The 12,984-nt window shown below is 41.5% G+C and overlaps 1 pseudogene; it reads left to right on the forward strand.

The window, feature by feature from the left end:
• Positions 1–11,298: 11,298 nt before the first annotated feature.
• Positions 11,299–12,215, forward strand: LOC112830384 (olfactory receptor 13A1-like; annotated as a pseudogene).
• Positions 12,216–12,984: the final 769 nt, after the last annotated feature.

Raw genomic sequence — 12,984 nt, forward strand, 5'->3', positions numbered from 1 at the left:
TTTTTTTTTTAAATCCTCTTCTTTCTTTTTTCAAACAACTTCTTATCTTATCAATTCCTTTTATAAAATTTTTTAAAATTTTCATCTTTACAGTCATATTCCATCCCTTCGTTGTATCAACCCTTATTTTGCACATATATAAGTCTTTCTTTCCTTAAAATTTTGGGAGGCACTTTCTTCTAACAGACCAAAATACACCCAAAATCTAGTGTGTGGCACTAATCTATGCACCAGCCTGATCATATTTGATCATATTCTGGGTTTTTGTTCCTTTTATTCTGTTTTTGTTTGTTTTTATATTTTTATTTTTTTCTCTCTTTTTTCTTTCTTTCCCTTACTTTTCCCCTAGTTTCAGGTCTTTTCTGATTTGTTTAGAGTATATATTCTGGGGACATTTTTACCTGTTAGCATTTTGTTCTCTCATTCATCTATTCTCCTCTGGACAAAATGACAAGATGGGAAAAAACACCTCAACAAAAAGAACAAGAGGTAGTACCGTCTGCCAGGGACCTACTCAATATGGACATTAGTAAAATGTCAGACCTAGAGTTCAGAATCATGATTTTAAAGATACTAGCTGGCCTTGAAAAAAGCATGGAAGTTATTAGAGAAACTCTTTCTGGAGAAATAAAAGAACTAAAATCTAACCAAGTTGAAATCAAAAAGGCTATTAATGAGGTGCAATAAAAAATGGGGGCACTAACGGCTAGGATAAATGAGGCAGAAGAGAGAATTAGCGATATAGAAGACGAAATGATGGAAAATAAAGAAGTTGAAAAAAAGAGAGAAAAACAACTACTGGATCACGAGGGCAGAATTCGAGAGATAAGTGATACCATAAGACGAAACAACATTCGAATAATTGGGATCCCAGAAGAAGAAGAAAGAGAGAGAGGGGCAGAAGGTATATTGGAGCAAATTATAACAGAGAACTTCCTTAATTTGGGGAAGGAAACAGGCATCAAAATCCAGGAGGCACAGAGAACCACTCTCAAAATTAATAAAAATAGGTCAACACCCCAACATCTAATAGTAAAACTTACGAGTCTCAGAGACAAAGAGAAAATCCTGAAAGGAGCTCGGGAGAAGAGATATGTAACCTACAATGGTAGAAACATTAGATTGGCAACAGACCTATCCACAGAGACCTGGCAGGCCAGAAAGGACTGGCATGATATCTTCACAGCACTAAATGAGAAAAATATGCAGCCAAGAATACTATATCCAGCTAGGCTCTCATTGAAAACTGAAGGAGAGATAAAAAGCTTCCAGGACAAACAAAAACTAAAGGAATTTGCAAACACGAAACCAGCCCTCCAAGAAATATTGGAAGGGGTCCTCTAAGCAAAGAGAGAGACTAAAAGCAGCAAAGATCAGAAAGGAACACAGACAACATACAGTAACAGTCACCTTACAGGCAATACAATGGCACTAAATTCATACCTTTCAATAGTTACCCTGAATGTAAATGGGCTAAATGCCCCAATCAAAAGACTCAGGCTATCACACTGGATTAAAAAACAAGAACCATCGATATGCTGTCTGCAAGAGACTTATTTTAGACCCAAAGACACCCCCAGATTCAAAGTGAGGGGGTGGAAAACCATTTACCATGCTAATGGACACCAAAAGAAAGCTGGGGTGGCAATCCTTATATCAGACAAATTAGATTTTAAAACAAAGACTGTAATAAGAGATGAGGAAGGACACTATATCCTACTTAAAGGGTCTATCCAACAAGAAGATCTAACAATTGTAAGTATCTATGCCCCTAACATGGGAGCAGCCCATTATATAAGGCAATTAATAACAAAAGCAAAGAAACAGATTGACAACAATACAATAATAGTGGGAGACTTTAACACCTCCCTCATGAAATGGACAGATCATCTAAGTAAAAGATCAACAAGGAAATAAAGACTTTAAATGACACACTGGATCAAATGGACTTCACAGACATATTCAGAACATTCCATCCCAAAGCAACAGAATACACATTCTTCTCTAGTGCCCATAGAACATTCTCCAGAATAGATCACATCCTAGGTCACAAATCAGGTCTCAACCAGTACGAAAAGATTGGGATTATTCCCTGCATATTTTCAGACCACAATGCTGGGAAACTAGACTCAATTACAAGAGGAAAGTCAGAAGGAACTCAAATACACGGAGACTAAAGAGCATCCTACTAAGAATGAATGGGTCAACCAGGAAATTAAAGAAGAATTAAAAAAATTCATGGAAACCAGTGAAAATGAAAACACAACTGTCCAAAATCTTTGGGATGCAGCAAAGGCAGTCCTAAAAGGAAAGTATATAGCAATACAAGCCTTTCTTAAGAAACAAGAAAGGTCTCAAATACACAACCTAAACCTACACCTAAAGGAGCTGGAGAGAGAACAGCAAATAAAGCCTAAACCCAGCAGGAGAAGAGAAATCATAAAGATCAGAGCAGAAATCAATGAAATAGAAACCAAAAGAACAGTAGAACAGATCAACAAAACTAGGAGCTGGTTCTTTGAAAAATTAACAAGATTGATAAACCCCTGGCCAGACTGATCCAAAAGAAAAGAGAAATGACGCAAGTCAACAAAATCATGAATGAAAGCGGAGAGATCACAACCACGACCAAAGAAATACAAACAATTATAAGAACATATTATGAGCAACTCTATGCCAGCAAATTAGATAACCTGGAAGAAATGGATGCATTCCTAGAGATGTATCGACTACAAAATTGAATGAGGAAGAAATAGAAAACCTGAACAGACCTATAACCACTAAGGAAATTGAAGCAGTCATCAAAAATTTCCCAAGAAACAAAAGCCCAGGGCCAGATGGCTTCCCAGGGGAATTCTATCAGACATTTCAAGAAGAATTAATACCTATTCTCCTGAAACTGTTCCAAAAAATAGAAATGGAAGGAAAACTTCCAAATTCCTTTTATGAGGCCACCATTACCTTGATCCCAAAACCATACAAAGACCCCATCAAAAAGGAGAATTACAGACCAATATCCTTGATGAACATGGATGCAAAAATTCTCACCAAATTACTAGCCAATAGGATCCAACAGTACATTAAAAGGATTATTCACCACAACGAAGTGGGATTTATCCCTGGGCTGCAAGGCTGGTTCAACATCCGCAAATCAATCAACTTGATACAATACATTAACAAAAGAAAGAACAAGAATCAAATGATCCTCTCAATAGATGCAGAAAAAGCATTTGACAAAGTACAGCATCCTTTCTTGATCAAAACTCTTCAGAGTATAGGGATAGAGGGTACATACCTCAATATCATAAAAGCCATCTATGAAAAACCTATAGCCAATATCATTCTCAATGGGGAAAAACTGAGAGCTTTCCCCCTGAGGTCAGGAATGCGGCAGGGATGTCCACTATCACCACTGCTATTCAACATAGTATTAGAAGTCCTAGCCACAGCAATCAGACAACAAAAAGAAATCAAAGGCATCCAAATCGGCAAAGAGGAAGTCAAGCTCTCACTCTTTGCAGATGATATGATACTTTATGTGGAAAACCCAAAAGACTCCACCCCCAAACTGCTAGAACTCATACAGGAATTCAGTCAAGTAGCAGGCTATAAAATCAATGCACAGAAATCAGTGGCATTCCTATACACCAACAACAAGACAGAAGAGAGAGAAATTAAGGAGTCAATCCCATTTACAATTGCACCCAAAACCATAAGATACCTAGGAATAAATCTAACCAAAGAGGCAAAGGATCTGTACTCAGAAAACTGTAAAATACTCAAGAAAGAAATGGAGGAAGACACAAAGAAGTGGAAAAACGTTCCATGCTCATGGCTTGGAAGAACCAACATTGTGAAGATGTCAATGCTACCTAGAGCAATCTACGCATTCAATGCAATCCCCATCAAAATACCACCCACTTTTTTCAAAGAAATGGAACAAATAATCCTAAAATTTGTATGGAACCAGAAGAGACCCCGAATAGCCAGAGGAATGTTGAAAAAGAAAAGCAAAGCTGGTGGCATCACAATTCCGGACTTCCAGCTCTATTACAAAGCTGTCATCATCAAGACAGTATGGTACTGGAACAAAAACAGACACATAGTTCAATGGAACAGAATCGAGAGCCCAGAAATGGACCCTCAACTCTATGGTCAACTCATCTTTGACAAAGCAGGAAAGAATGTGCAATGGAAAAAAGACAGTCTCTTCAACAAATGGTGTTGGGAAAATTGGACAGCCACATGCAGAAGAATGAAACTGGACCATTTCCTTACACCACACACAAAAATAGACTCCAAATGGTTGAAAGACCTAAACGTGAGACAGGAGTCCATCAAAATCCTAAAGGAGAACACAGGCAGCAACCTCTTCGACCTCAGCCGCAGCAACTTCTTCCTAGAAACATCTCCAAAGCAAGGGAAGCAAGGGCAAAAATGAACTATTGGGATTTCATCAAGATAAAAAGCTTTTGCACAGCAAAAGAAACAGTCCACAAAACCAAAAGATAACTGACAGAATGGGAGAAGATATTTGCAAATGACATATCAGATAAAGGGCTAGTATCCAAAATCTATAAAGAACTTATCAAACTCAACACCCAAAGAACAAATAATCCAATCATAAAATGGGCAGAAGACACGAACAGACATTTTTCCAAAGAAGACATCCAAATGGCCAACAGACACATGAAAAAGTGCTCAACATCACTTGACATCAGGGAAATCCAAATCAAAACCTCAATGAGATACCACCTCACACCAGTCAGAATGGCTAAAATTAACAAGTCAGGAAACGACAGATGTTGGTGGGGATGCAGAGAAAGGGAAACGCTCCTACACTGTTGGTGGGAATGCGAGCTGGTGCAGCCACTCTGGAAAACAGTATGGAGGTTCCTCAGAAAGTTGAAAATAGAGCTACCCTATGATGCAGCAATTGCACTATTGGGTATTTACCCCAAAGATACAAATGTAGGGATCCAAAGGGGTATGTGCACCGCAATGTTTATAGCAGCAATGTCCACAATAGCCAAACTGTGGAAAGAGCCAAGATGTCCATTGACAGATGAATGGATAAAGAAGATGTGGTATATATACACAATGGAATAGTATGGAGCCATCAAAAGGAATGAGATCTTGCCATTTGCAACGACGTGGATGGAACTGGAGGGTGTTATGCTGAGTGAGATAAGTCAATCAGAGAAAGACATGTATCATATGACCTCACGGATATGAGGAATTCTTAATCTCAGGAAACAAAACTGAGTGTTGCTGGAGTGGTGGGGGGTGGGAGGGATGGGGTGGCTGGGTGATAGACATTGGGGTGGGTATGTGCTATGGCGAGCGCTGTGAATTGTGCAAGACTGTTGAATCACAGATCTGTACCTCTGAAACAAATAATGCAATATATGTCAAGAAAAAAAAAAGAAGATAGCAGGAGGGGAAGAATGAGGGGAGTAAGTTGGAGGGGGAGACGAACCAGGAGAGACGATGGACTCTGAAAAACAAACTGAGGGTTCTAGAGGGAAGGGGGGGATGGGGGGATGGGTTAGCCTGGTGATGGGTATTAAAGAGGGCACGTTCTGCGTGGAGCACTGGGTGTTATGCACAAACAATGAATCATGGAACACTACATCAAAAACTAATGATGTAATGTATGGCGATTAACATAACGATAAAAAATTTAAGGAAAAAAAGAATAAAGAAGATGTGGTCCATAGATACAATGGAATATTACTCAGTCATCAGAAAGGATGAAAACTCTTGTGTCAACATGGATGGGATTGGAGGAGATTATGCTAAGTGAAATAAGTCAAGCAAAGAAAGTTAATTATCCTATGGTTTCACTTATTTTTGGAACATAAAGAATAGCATGGAGGACATTAGGAGAAGGAAGGGAAAAATGAAGCGGGGAGAATCAGACGAGGAGACAAACCATGAGAGACTATGGACTCCAAGAAACAAACTTAGGGTTTTAGAGGAGTTAGGGGTGGGGGGTGGGTTAGCCCACTGATGGGTATTAAGGAGGGCACGTATTGCATGGAGCACTGGGTGTTATACACAAACAATGAATCATGGAACACTACATCAAAAACTAATGATGTACTGTATGGTGACTAACATAACATCATAAATAAATAAATAAATAAATAAATAAAGTTAGAAAAGAAATTTAAAAAAGGAAACAGTTGACAAACCAAAAGACAACTGGCAGAATGGGAGAGGATATTTGCAAATGACATATCAGATAAAGGGCTAGTATCCAAAATCTAGAAAGAACTTATAAACTCAACACCCAAAGAACAAATAATCCAACTAAGAACACTACATCAAAAACTAATGAAGTACTATATGTTGGCTAATTGAATCTAAATAAATAAAAAAAGAAAGAAATGGGCAGAAGACATGACCAGACATTACTCCAAAGAAGACATACAAATGGCCAACAGACACATTAAAAAATGTTCCACATCACTTGCCATCAGGGAAATACAAATCAAAACCACAATGAAATACCAGCTCACACTAGTCAGAATGTCTAAAATTAACAAGTCAGGAAATGACAGTTGTTGGTGAGGATGCCAAGAAAGGGGAAACCCTCCTACACTGTTGGTGGGAATGGAAGTTGGTGCAACCACTATAGAAAACAGTATGGAGGTTCCTCAAAAAGTTGAAAATAGAGCTACCCTATCACCCAGCAATTGCACTACTGGGTATTTACCCCCAAGGATGCAAATGTAGTGATCCGAAGGGGCACCTGCACACCAACATTTACAGCAGTGATATCCACAATAGCCGAACTATGGAAAGAGCCAAAATATCTTTCAACAGATGAATGGAAAAAGATGTGGTGTGTGTATATATATATATACACACACAATGGAATACTACTCAGCCCTCAAAAAAATGAAATCTTGCCATTTGCAATGACGTGAATGGAACTAGAGGGTATTATGCCAAGTTAAATAAGTCAATCAGAGAAAGACAATTATCATATGATCTCACTCATATGTGGAGTTTAAGAAACAAAACAGAGGATCATAGGGGAAGTAGGAAAAATAAAACAAGATGAAATCAGAGACCATAAGAGACTCTGAATCATAGGAAACAAACTGAGGTTTGCTGAAGAGGAGGGAGGTGGGAGGATGGGGTAACTGGGTGATAGACATTAAGGAGGGCATGTGATGTAATGAGAACTGGGTATATAAGACTGATGGATCACTGACCTCTACCTCTGAAACCAATAATACATTATATGTTAATTGAATTTAAATTTTAAAAAAAATTAAAAATTAAAAAAAAAGGATCTATTTTCTAAAGTGTCTGCACCAATTTATGTTCCTACCACCAGGGCATGAGTGGTCTGATTTCTCCACATCCTTGGCCACACCTATTATTGTCTATCTTTTCATTTATAGCTATCCTAGTCAGTGAAAAGTAGTGCTTCATGTGGTTTTGATTTGCATCTCCTTCATGACCTGTGATGTTGAGCATCTTTTCATGTATTCATTGGCCATTTATATATCTTCTTTTGAACAATTTCTATTCAGATCCTTTGCCCATTTTTTTCTTTTTTTATTATGTTCAGTTAGACACTGTGTAGTACATAATTAGTCCTTGATGCAGTGTTCAGTGATTCATTAGTTAAATATAACACCCATTGCTCATCACAGCACATTTTTTTAATCAGGTTATTTGTCTTTATGTTATTGAACTGTAAGAGTTTTTTTAAATTCTAGATACAAGCCCCTTACCAGATGTACGATTTGCAAATATTTCCTCTCATTTGCTAGGTGACATTTTCCAATTTCTTGATGGTACCTTTTGACACATAGTTTTAAAATTTGAAGTTTAATTAATCTATTTTTCTTGGGTTGCCAGTCCTTTTGGTGTCATATCTAAGAAGACATTGCCAAATTCAAGTCATGATGATTAGATGCCTCTACATTTTCTTCTAAATGTTTTATAGTTTTTGTTCTTAGGCCTTGACCCTTTATGGGTAATTCTTATATATGGCATGAGGCAAGGGTCCAGCTACATTCTTTTGCAGATAGATGTCCAGTTGTCCCAACACCACTTTGTTGAAAAGACTGTTCCTTCCCCACTGAATGGTTTTGGTAGATTTGTCAAAAATCAGTTGGCCATAGTTACATGGGCTTATTTCTGTACTCTGAGTTGTATTCCATTGATCTAAATGTTGATCTTTATGCCAGTGTCATACTGCCTTGATTACTGTAGCTTCATAGAAGGGTTGGGTCCACTGGTATCCTGCTGAGGCTTGCTGCCCTGTGGACCTGGAAACCTCTGGAGAAGAGAGACTCTTGTGCTATGCTGAGAATTCTCATAGCCCTGGGACAGTTCTAACCATGTGGCAAGTGCCTACCAGATTGTTATTAACTAAATTATTACACATATTGAGGCTTATGTGCTACAAACTATGGCTACATGTTGTGGGCTATGAGGTAAAGTTAAAGTTCACTGATTATTTTTATGGATAGACATCATCCCTTTAAGGGGATGTGTCAATTAGGAAAATCAGACATAGCCAAATGTTGTATCACATATAAATAAGGTAGAGGAATCGTTCAGATCTTGAGTTGCTGAAACTATTGCATTTACTGTCATATGAAATAAATAATTATTGGTCAGAGCCTAAACCTTGTGCTGATGATTGAGGTGAAGGAATTAGGAGGCATGGGACCAGTGGTTATTCCTTTTGTGAAGTTAAGAACCCCTTCAAATTAATAATGGCCCCTTCTTTGGCTCTTTTGCAATGACTAATATCTGTATGTCTTGTTTTCTGAACTTGGTCACAAATATAAATTACTAGATTTTCCTTGTTCATACTATTTTTTATATGTTGGGCATGTTGTAGACAGACCACCAACAGACACTCCAGTTGTGAGCCTCCTGACCATTCAGGTGAAAGAGCCACCTGCAATGAGCTCACTGTGCCTCATCACCCACTGCCAGAGCCCCGAGGGGCATGGGGGCTGGGGTTGAGGAGGACTCTCCTCCCCTAACACTGGAACACCCAGCACTGGGCTGAGCACTTAAAAAATGGTTATGAAAAAAAACATCTTCTCCAAACCAACATCAACAGTGAAAATCAATGATGGATGTCTCCTGGTGTGATGATGTGAGGGTGGCACCTCAACCTGTGATCTTCCTCCTGAAACACACCACCCTAGTCTGATCATGAGAAACACAGCTGACAAATCCCAATAGAGGAACACTCCACAAAATTCCTGGCCAACACTCCTCAAAACTGCCAAAGTCATCAAAACCAAGGAAAGTATGAGAACAAGTCAGGCAAGAGGACCCTAAATGCCATGTGATGTCCTGGGTGAGATCCTGGGAGAGAAAAAGGACAATCTTAGGGTAGAAACTAAGGCAATCTGAATCAACTATGGACTTTAGTTGGTGATAATATGTCAATATTGATTCATTACCAATAACAAATATCCTGTAGTAATGGAAGTTGTTACTAATAAGGGAAACTAGGTCTGTACTCCCTGTACTGACTTCTCAGTTCTTATGTAAGTCCAAAGCTGTTCCAAGAAATAAATTCTATTTGAAATAAAATCCTGTCTTTCCTGTGGGGATTCGTTTTACATGGCTCTTATCTGAGATTGTTTACAAGAAAGAGACTGTCACCTCACACTGCCTTCACACCCACGCCCGAGGGAGCCCTGTCCCTGTCGCCCCAGGCAGCCTGACCCTTTTCAGTGCCCACAGGGACCTTGCGTACCTCCAAGTGGAGGTAATAGCTCCTTGCACTCTGAGCTCGCCAGCACCCAAACATCCCCTCAAGGAGATTGGCTCCATTTACAGGTTCACAGCAAACAAAGGAGTCACGGAACAGGGAGGATGGTCTCAGCTTCATGCCCCACCCTCTTTCCCACCAGAGTAAGAATTTCCTGTGTCTTTGCATGAAAATATGGGTGTCTTATATTTAGATAGGAGATTATATGGGGTGTACCCCTTACATCCACAGTGTCTTTCTGTCATTATCTCCTCTTGCTTTGGGAACTATCTTCCCTAATTTTCCTTTTGATGTTTCTCAAAAGGCAGATTTGGTTTTGCCCTATTTTATTGTGGAAAAAATGATAGGAAATTGCTTTGCTCATGGCTTTCACTGCTTCAGTTTGAAATTGCAAAGTCCTCAGAGACCTCCAGCACATCTGCTCATCTGTGACCTATCTGTGCACCACATCAGGAGAAGGGAGAAACCCAGCAGTGTGGTTTGATCTCTAAGTAGGTCAGGATCTTTAAGAGAAAGACCCAATGAGCTTGCAGCTGGGGTTTTATGAATCTGGGTAGGCAGCCAGCCACACAGGCAGATACCAGAGTGCCAGAGGGGAGCTTGGGCAGCTCAGATGCTGCAGCCAGAAGAGGCTTTAGGAATTCCCACCTGCACACAGCAGGTCCTGGGTGACTGCTGAGAAGGGGTATGCAGTTGTGCTGAACTGGGTCTGTGCCTTTCTTCCTGTATCCCAGTCCCTGGCCCAGAGAAGGGACAAGCTTCCTGTCCAGCCCAAGAGCAGGGGATAAGGTTAGAACCAGGAGCCTGGGTGACCCACACTCTCCCCATCTCACACAAGGATGCAGCCTGGAATGGCCTAGGCAGAGTTGGGCAGCTGTGGCTTCAACTGAAGTGCTGTGGCCAGGTCAGTCCACAGATGACTCTGATAAGTGAGAGTAACCTTCCCAAAGCAGCCAAACCCTCTGGTGCCCCAGCCATGACCAGCCTGGGCCCCCAGCCACTCACTCCCCTCCAAGACCCTGTGCTCCCCCTGACTGCCCAGCTCAAAGACCCCACAGGTGAAAATTCCATCTTGTCCTTAAGGCCGCAGCTGACTGGATTCTCCTTCCAGGAATCTGGAGTCTGGTGCCTGGCTTGCTGATGGAGACGTGCTCACCATGGCAGTGCCAGGCACACAGTGCAACAGTGAGCTTCTTGTCCCTGGATAATGTAGGAAATGTTCAAAATCAAAGTGAGGAAAGGCTCATGTTGCGTTTTCTGTGTAATTTGTGGTGTGATGTCGACCCAGCCAAAAGCAGGCTGTCATGGGGAGGGGTGTCTGCAGGGCTAGGAAGGGCTGGCAGGGAGGGGGTCCAGGAGGAGAGTTAATTCTCTGTCTCCCTGAGCCTAGGAACCTTCGTTGACATCTTCATTATGTGCTTTGTGCAGCAAAGTTCCAGACAGCAAGCATTCCCACAAAGGCTGCCCTGCCCACCCTGTGCTTACTTCACAGGCAGGGTTGCATCCAAGGGCCAGAGGGCCCCACCTGCTGAATGGCCACAAACAACCCCACAGCTCTGGAGGAGGTTGTCCTGCAACATTTCTCAGGGGACCCTGGGCTGCAGGGTCTCTTCTTGGTTGTGTCCTTCCTCCTCTACTTTGGGGCTTTCACAGGAAATGCCTTCATTGTCATTGCCATCAGCCTGCATCCAGGCTCCATGCCCCAGTGAACCTCTTTCTCACCAACCTGGCCCTTGTAGACACCACCTGCACATCCACTATTCTCCCCAGATTACTGGAGAAACTGGTGGCCAAGGGGGACACCATCTCCAACCAGGGCTGCCTGGTCCAGGTCTTCTTCCTGATATGGTTCTTGGGGGCCAAGCTACTGCTGCCCAGGGCTATGGCCTGTGACCACTATGTAGCCATCTACCACCCAATGTGCTACAGCATGCTGAGGAGCTGGCCCATCTGTGTCCTGCTCTCAGACAGCATGTGGGCAGTCATTGCAGTAGCATATCTGTGCACACAGGCATGATGACCAGGTTAACATTCTGGGGTCCCTGTTAAATCCATCACTTTCTGTGTGAAGTCCCCAGGCTGCTGCTGCTCTCCAGTAGCCCAACAGCCCTGAACAACACTATGATCGTCATTGTGGACATTTATTCTGAAGTAGTCCACTTCCTTCTCACCCTGGTGCTCTACAGCTGCATCATCACCAGCATCCTGGGTATGCGCTCAGTCGTGGGCAAGTGGTGGGTATTTCTCATCTCACCTCCTGGTGGCTGCCTGGTACTACTCCACCATCATCTACACATACATCTGCCCAGGCTTCAGCTCCTCCATGGAAAATGGCAAAGTTGTTGCTATGCTGCACAAGACAATCAGCCCTACCTTGAACCCCCTCATCTACTCTCTGTGGAACAAGGATGTCAACGTGGCCCTCAAGAAAGTATTTTCCAACATCTAACAAATGAAGGGAAATGGCCAATGTTGAATTTTTGGGTGTTAACCAGCTAATCTCAAAATAGGATTTAAATGGCAAAATGCAAGAAAGCAATAGATTTGTACATAATGTGTTTTCCCTGTAGGAGCTGCAATGTTCCATGTGGCACTTCAACTAAGCTGTCCAAGGTCCTAAGAGCAGGCACTCTCAGGGCTCTGGGGAGCAGGAAAAGTCAATAGCCAGCCTGCCCACTGTCCTGCCCCTTCACCTGGCTTGAACTTTGGTCTCACTCAGGCCCCAGATGAAATGCCACCCACAGAGTCTCTGTTTGTCCCCTTATCTGCAAGTTCTCTTCCAGCTATTCACACTATAGCACTCTGTTTATTTTTTGAAATCTTAATGTTTATTTACCCAAGTATATTTTACTAGAACACAAGCCCCATGAGTACATGGACTTTTGTCTGTTCAGTTCCTTCCATGTTTTACTCCCAGCATCTAGAATAGTAACTTGCATGTGGCAGGTATCTGAAGTCAGTTGAATGCATGAATGCCTCACATTCTCGAATGTAGACTTTGTGTCCTCAAAGTTTCCATCTGCTTTGTTCAAACTGAGCACAACACAATAATCACTTCCTGAGTGAATGATGTCCCCATGTCCTTCTGGAGAACGATGGGGCTGGACTTTACCCTTTATATGTGGTTTTGAGGAGTTTAGAATTGGGCCACACAGTTGTTTGGGGGTTTTAGGGCTGCCAAAACAAGGCTTGCCTGTAACTAAAGTTAAGAAGCAAAG

This window comes from Callorhinus ursinus, unplaced genomic scaffold, assembly GCF_003265705.2.
Source record: "Callorhinus ursinus isolate GAN/ISIS: 27379988/994484 unplaced genomic scaffold, GSC_fseal_2.0 scaffold58, whole genome shotgun sequence".
Taxonomy (NCBI): Eukaryota; Metazoa; Chordata; class Mammalia; order Carnivora; family Otariidae; genus Callorhinus; species Callorhinus ursinus.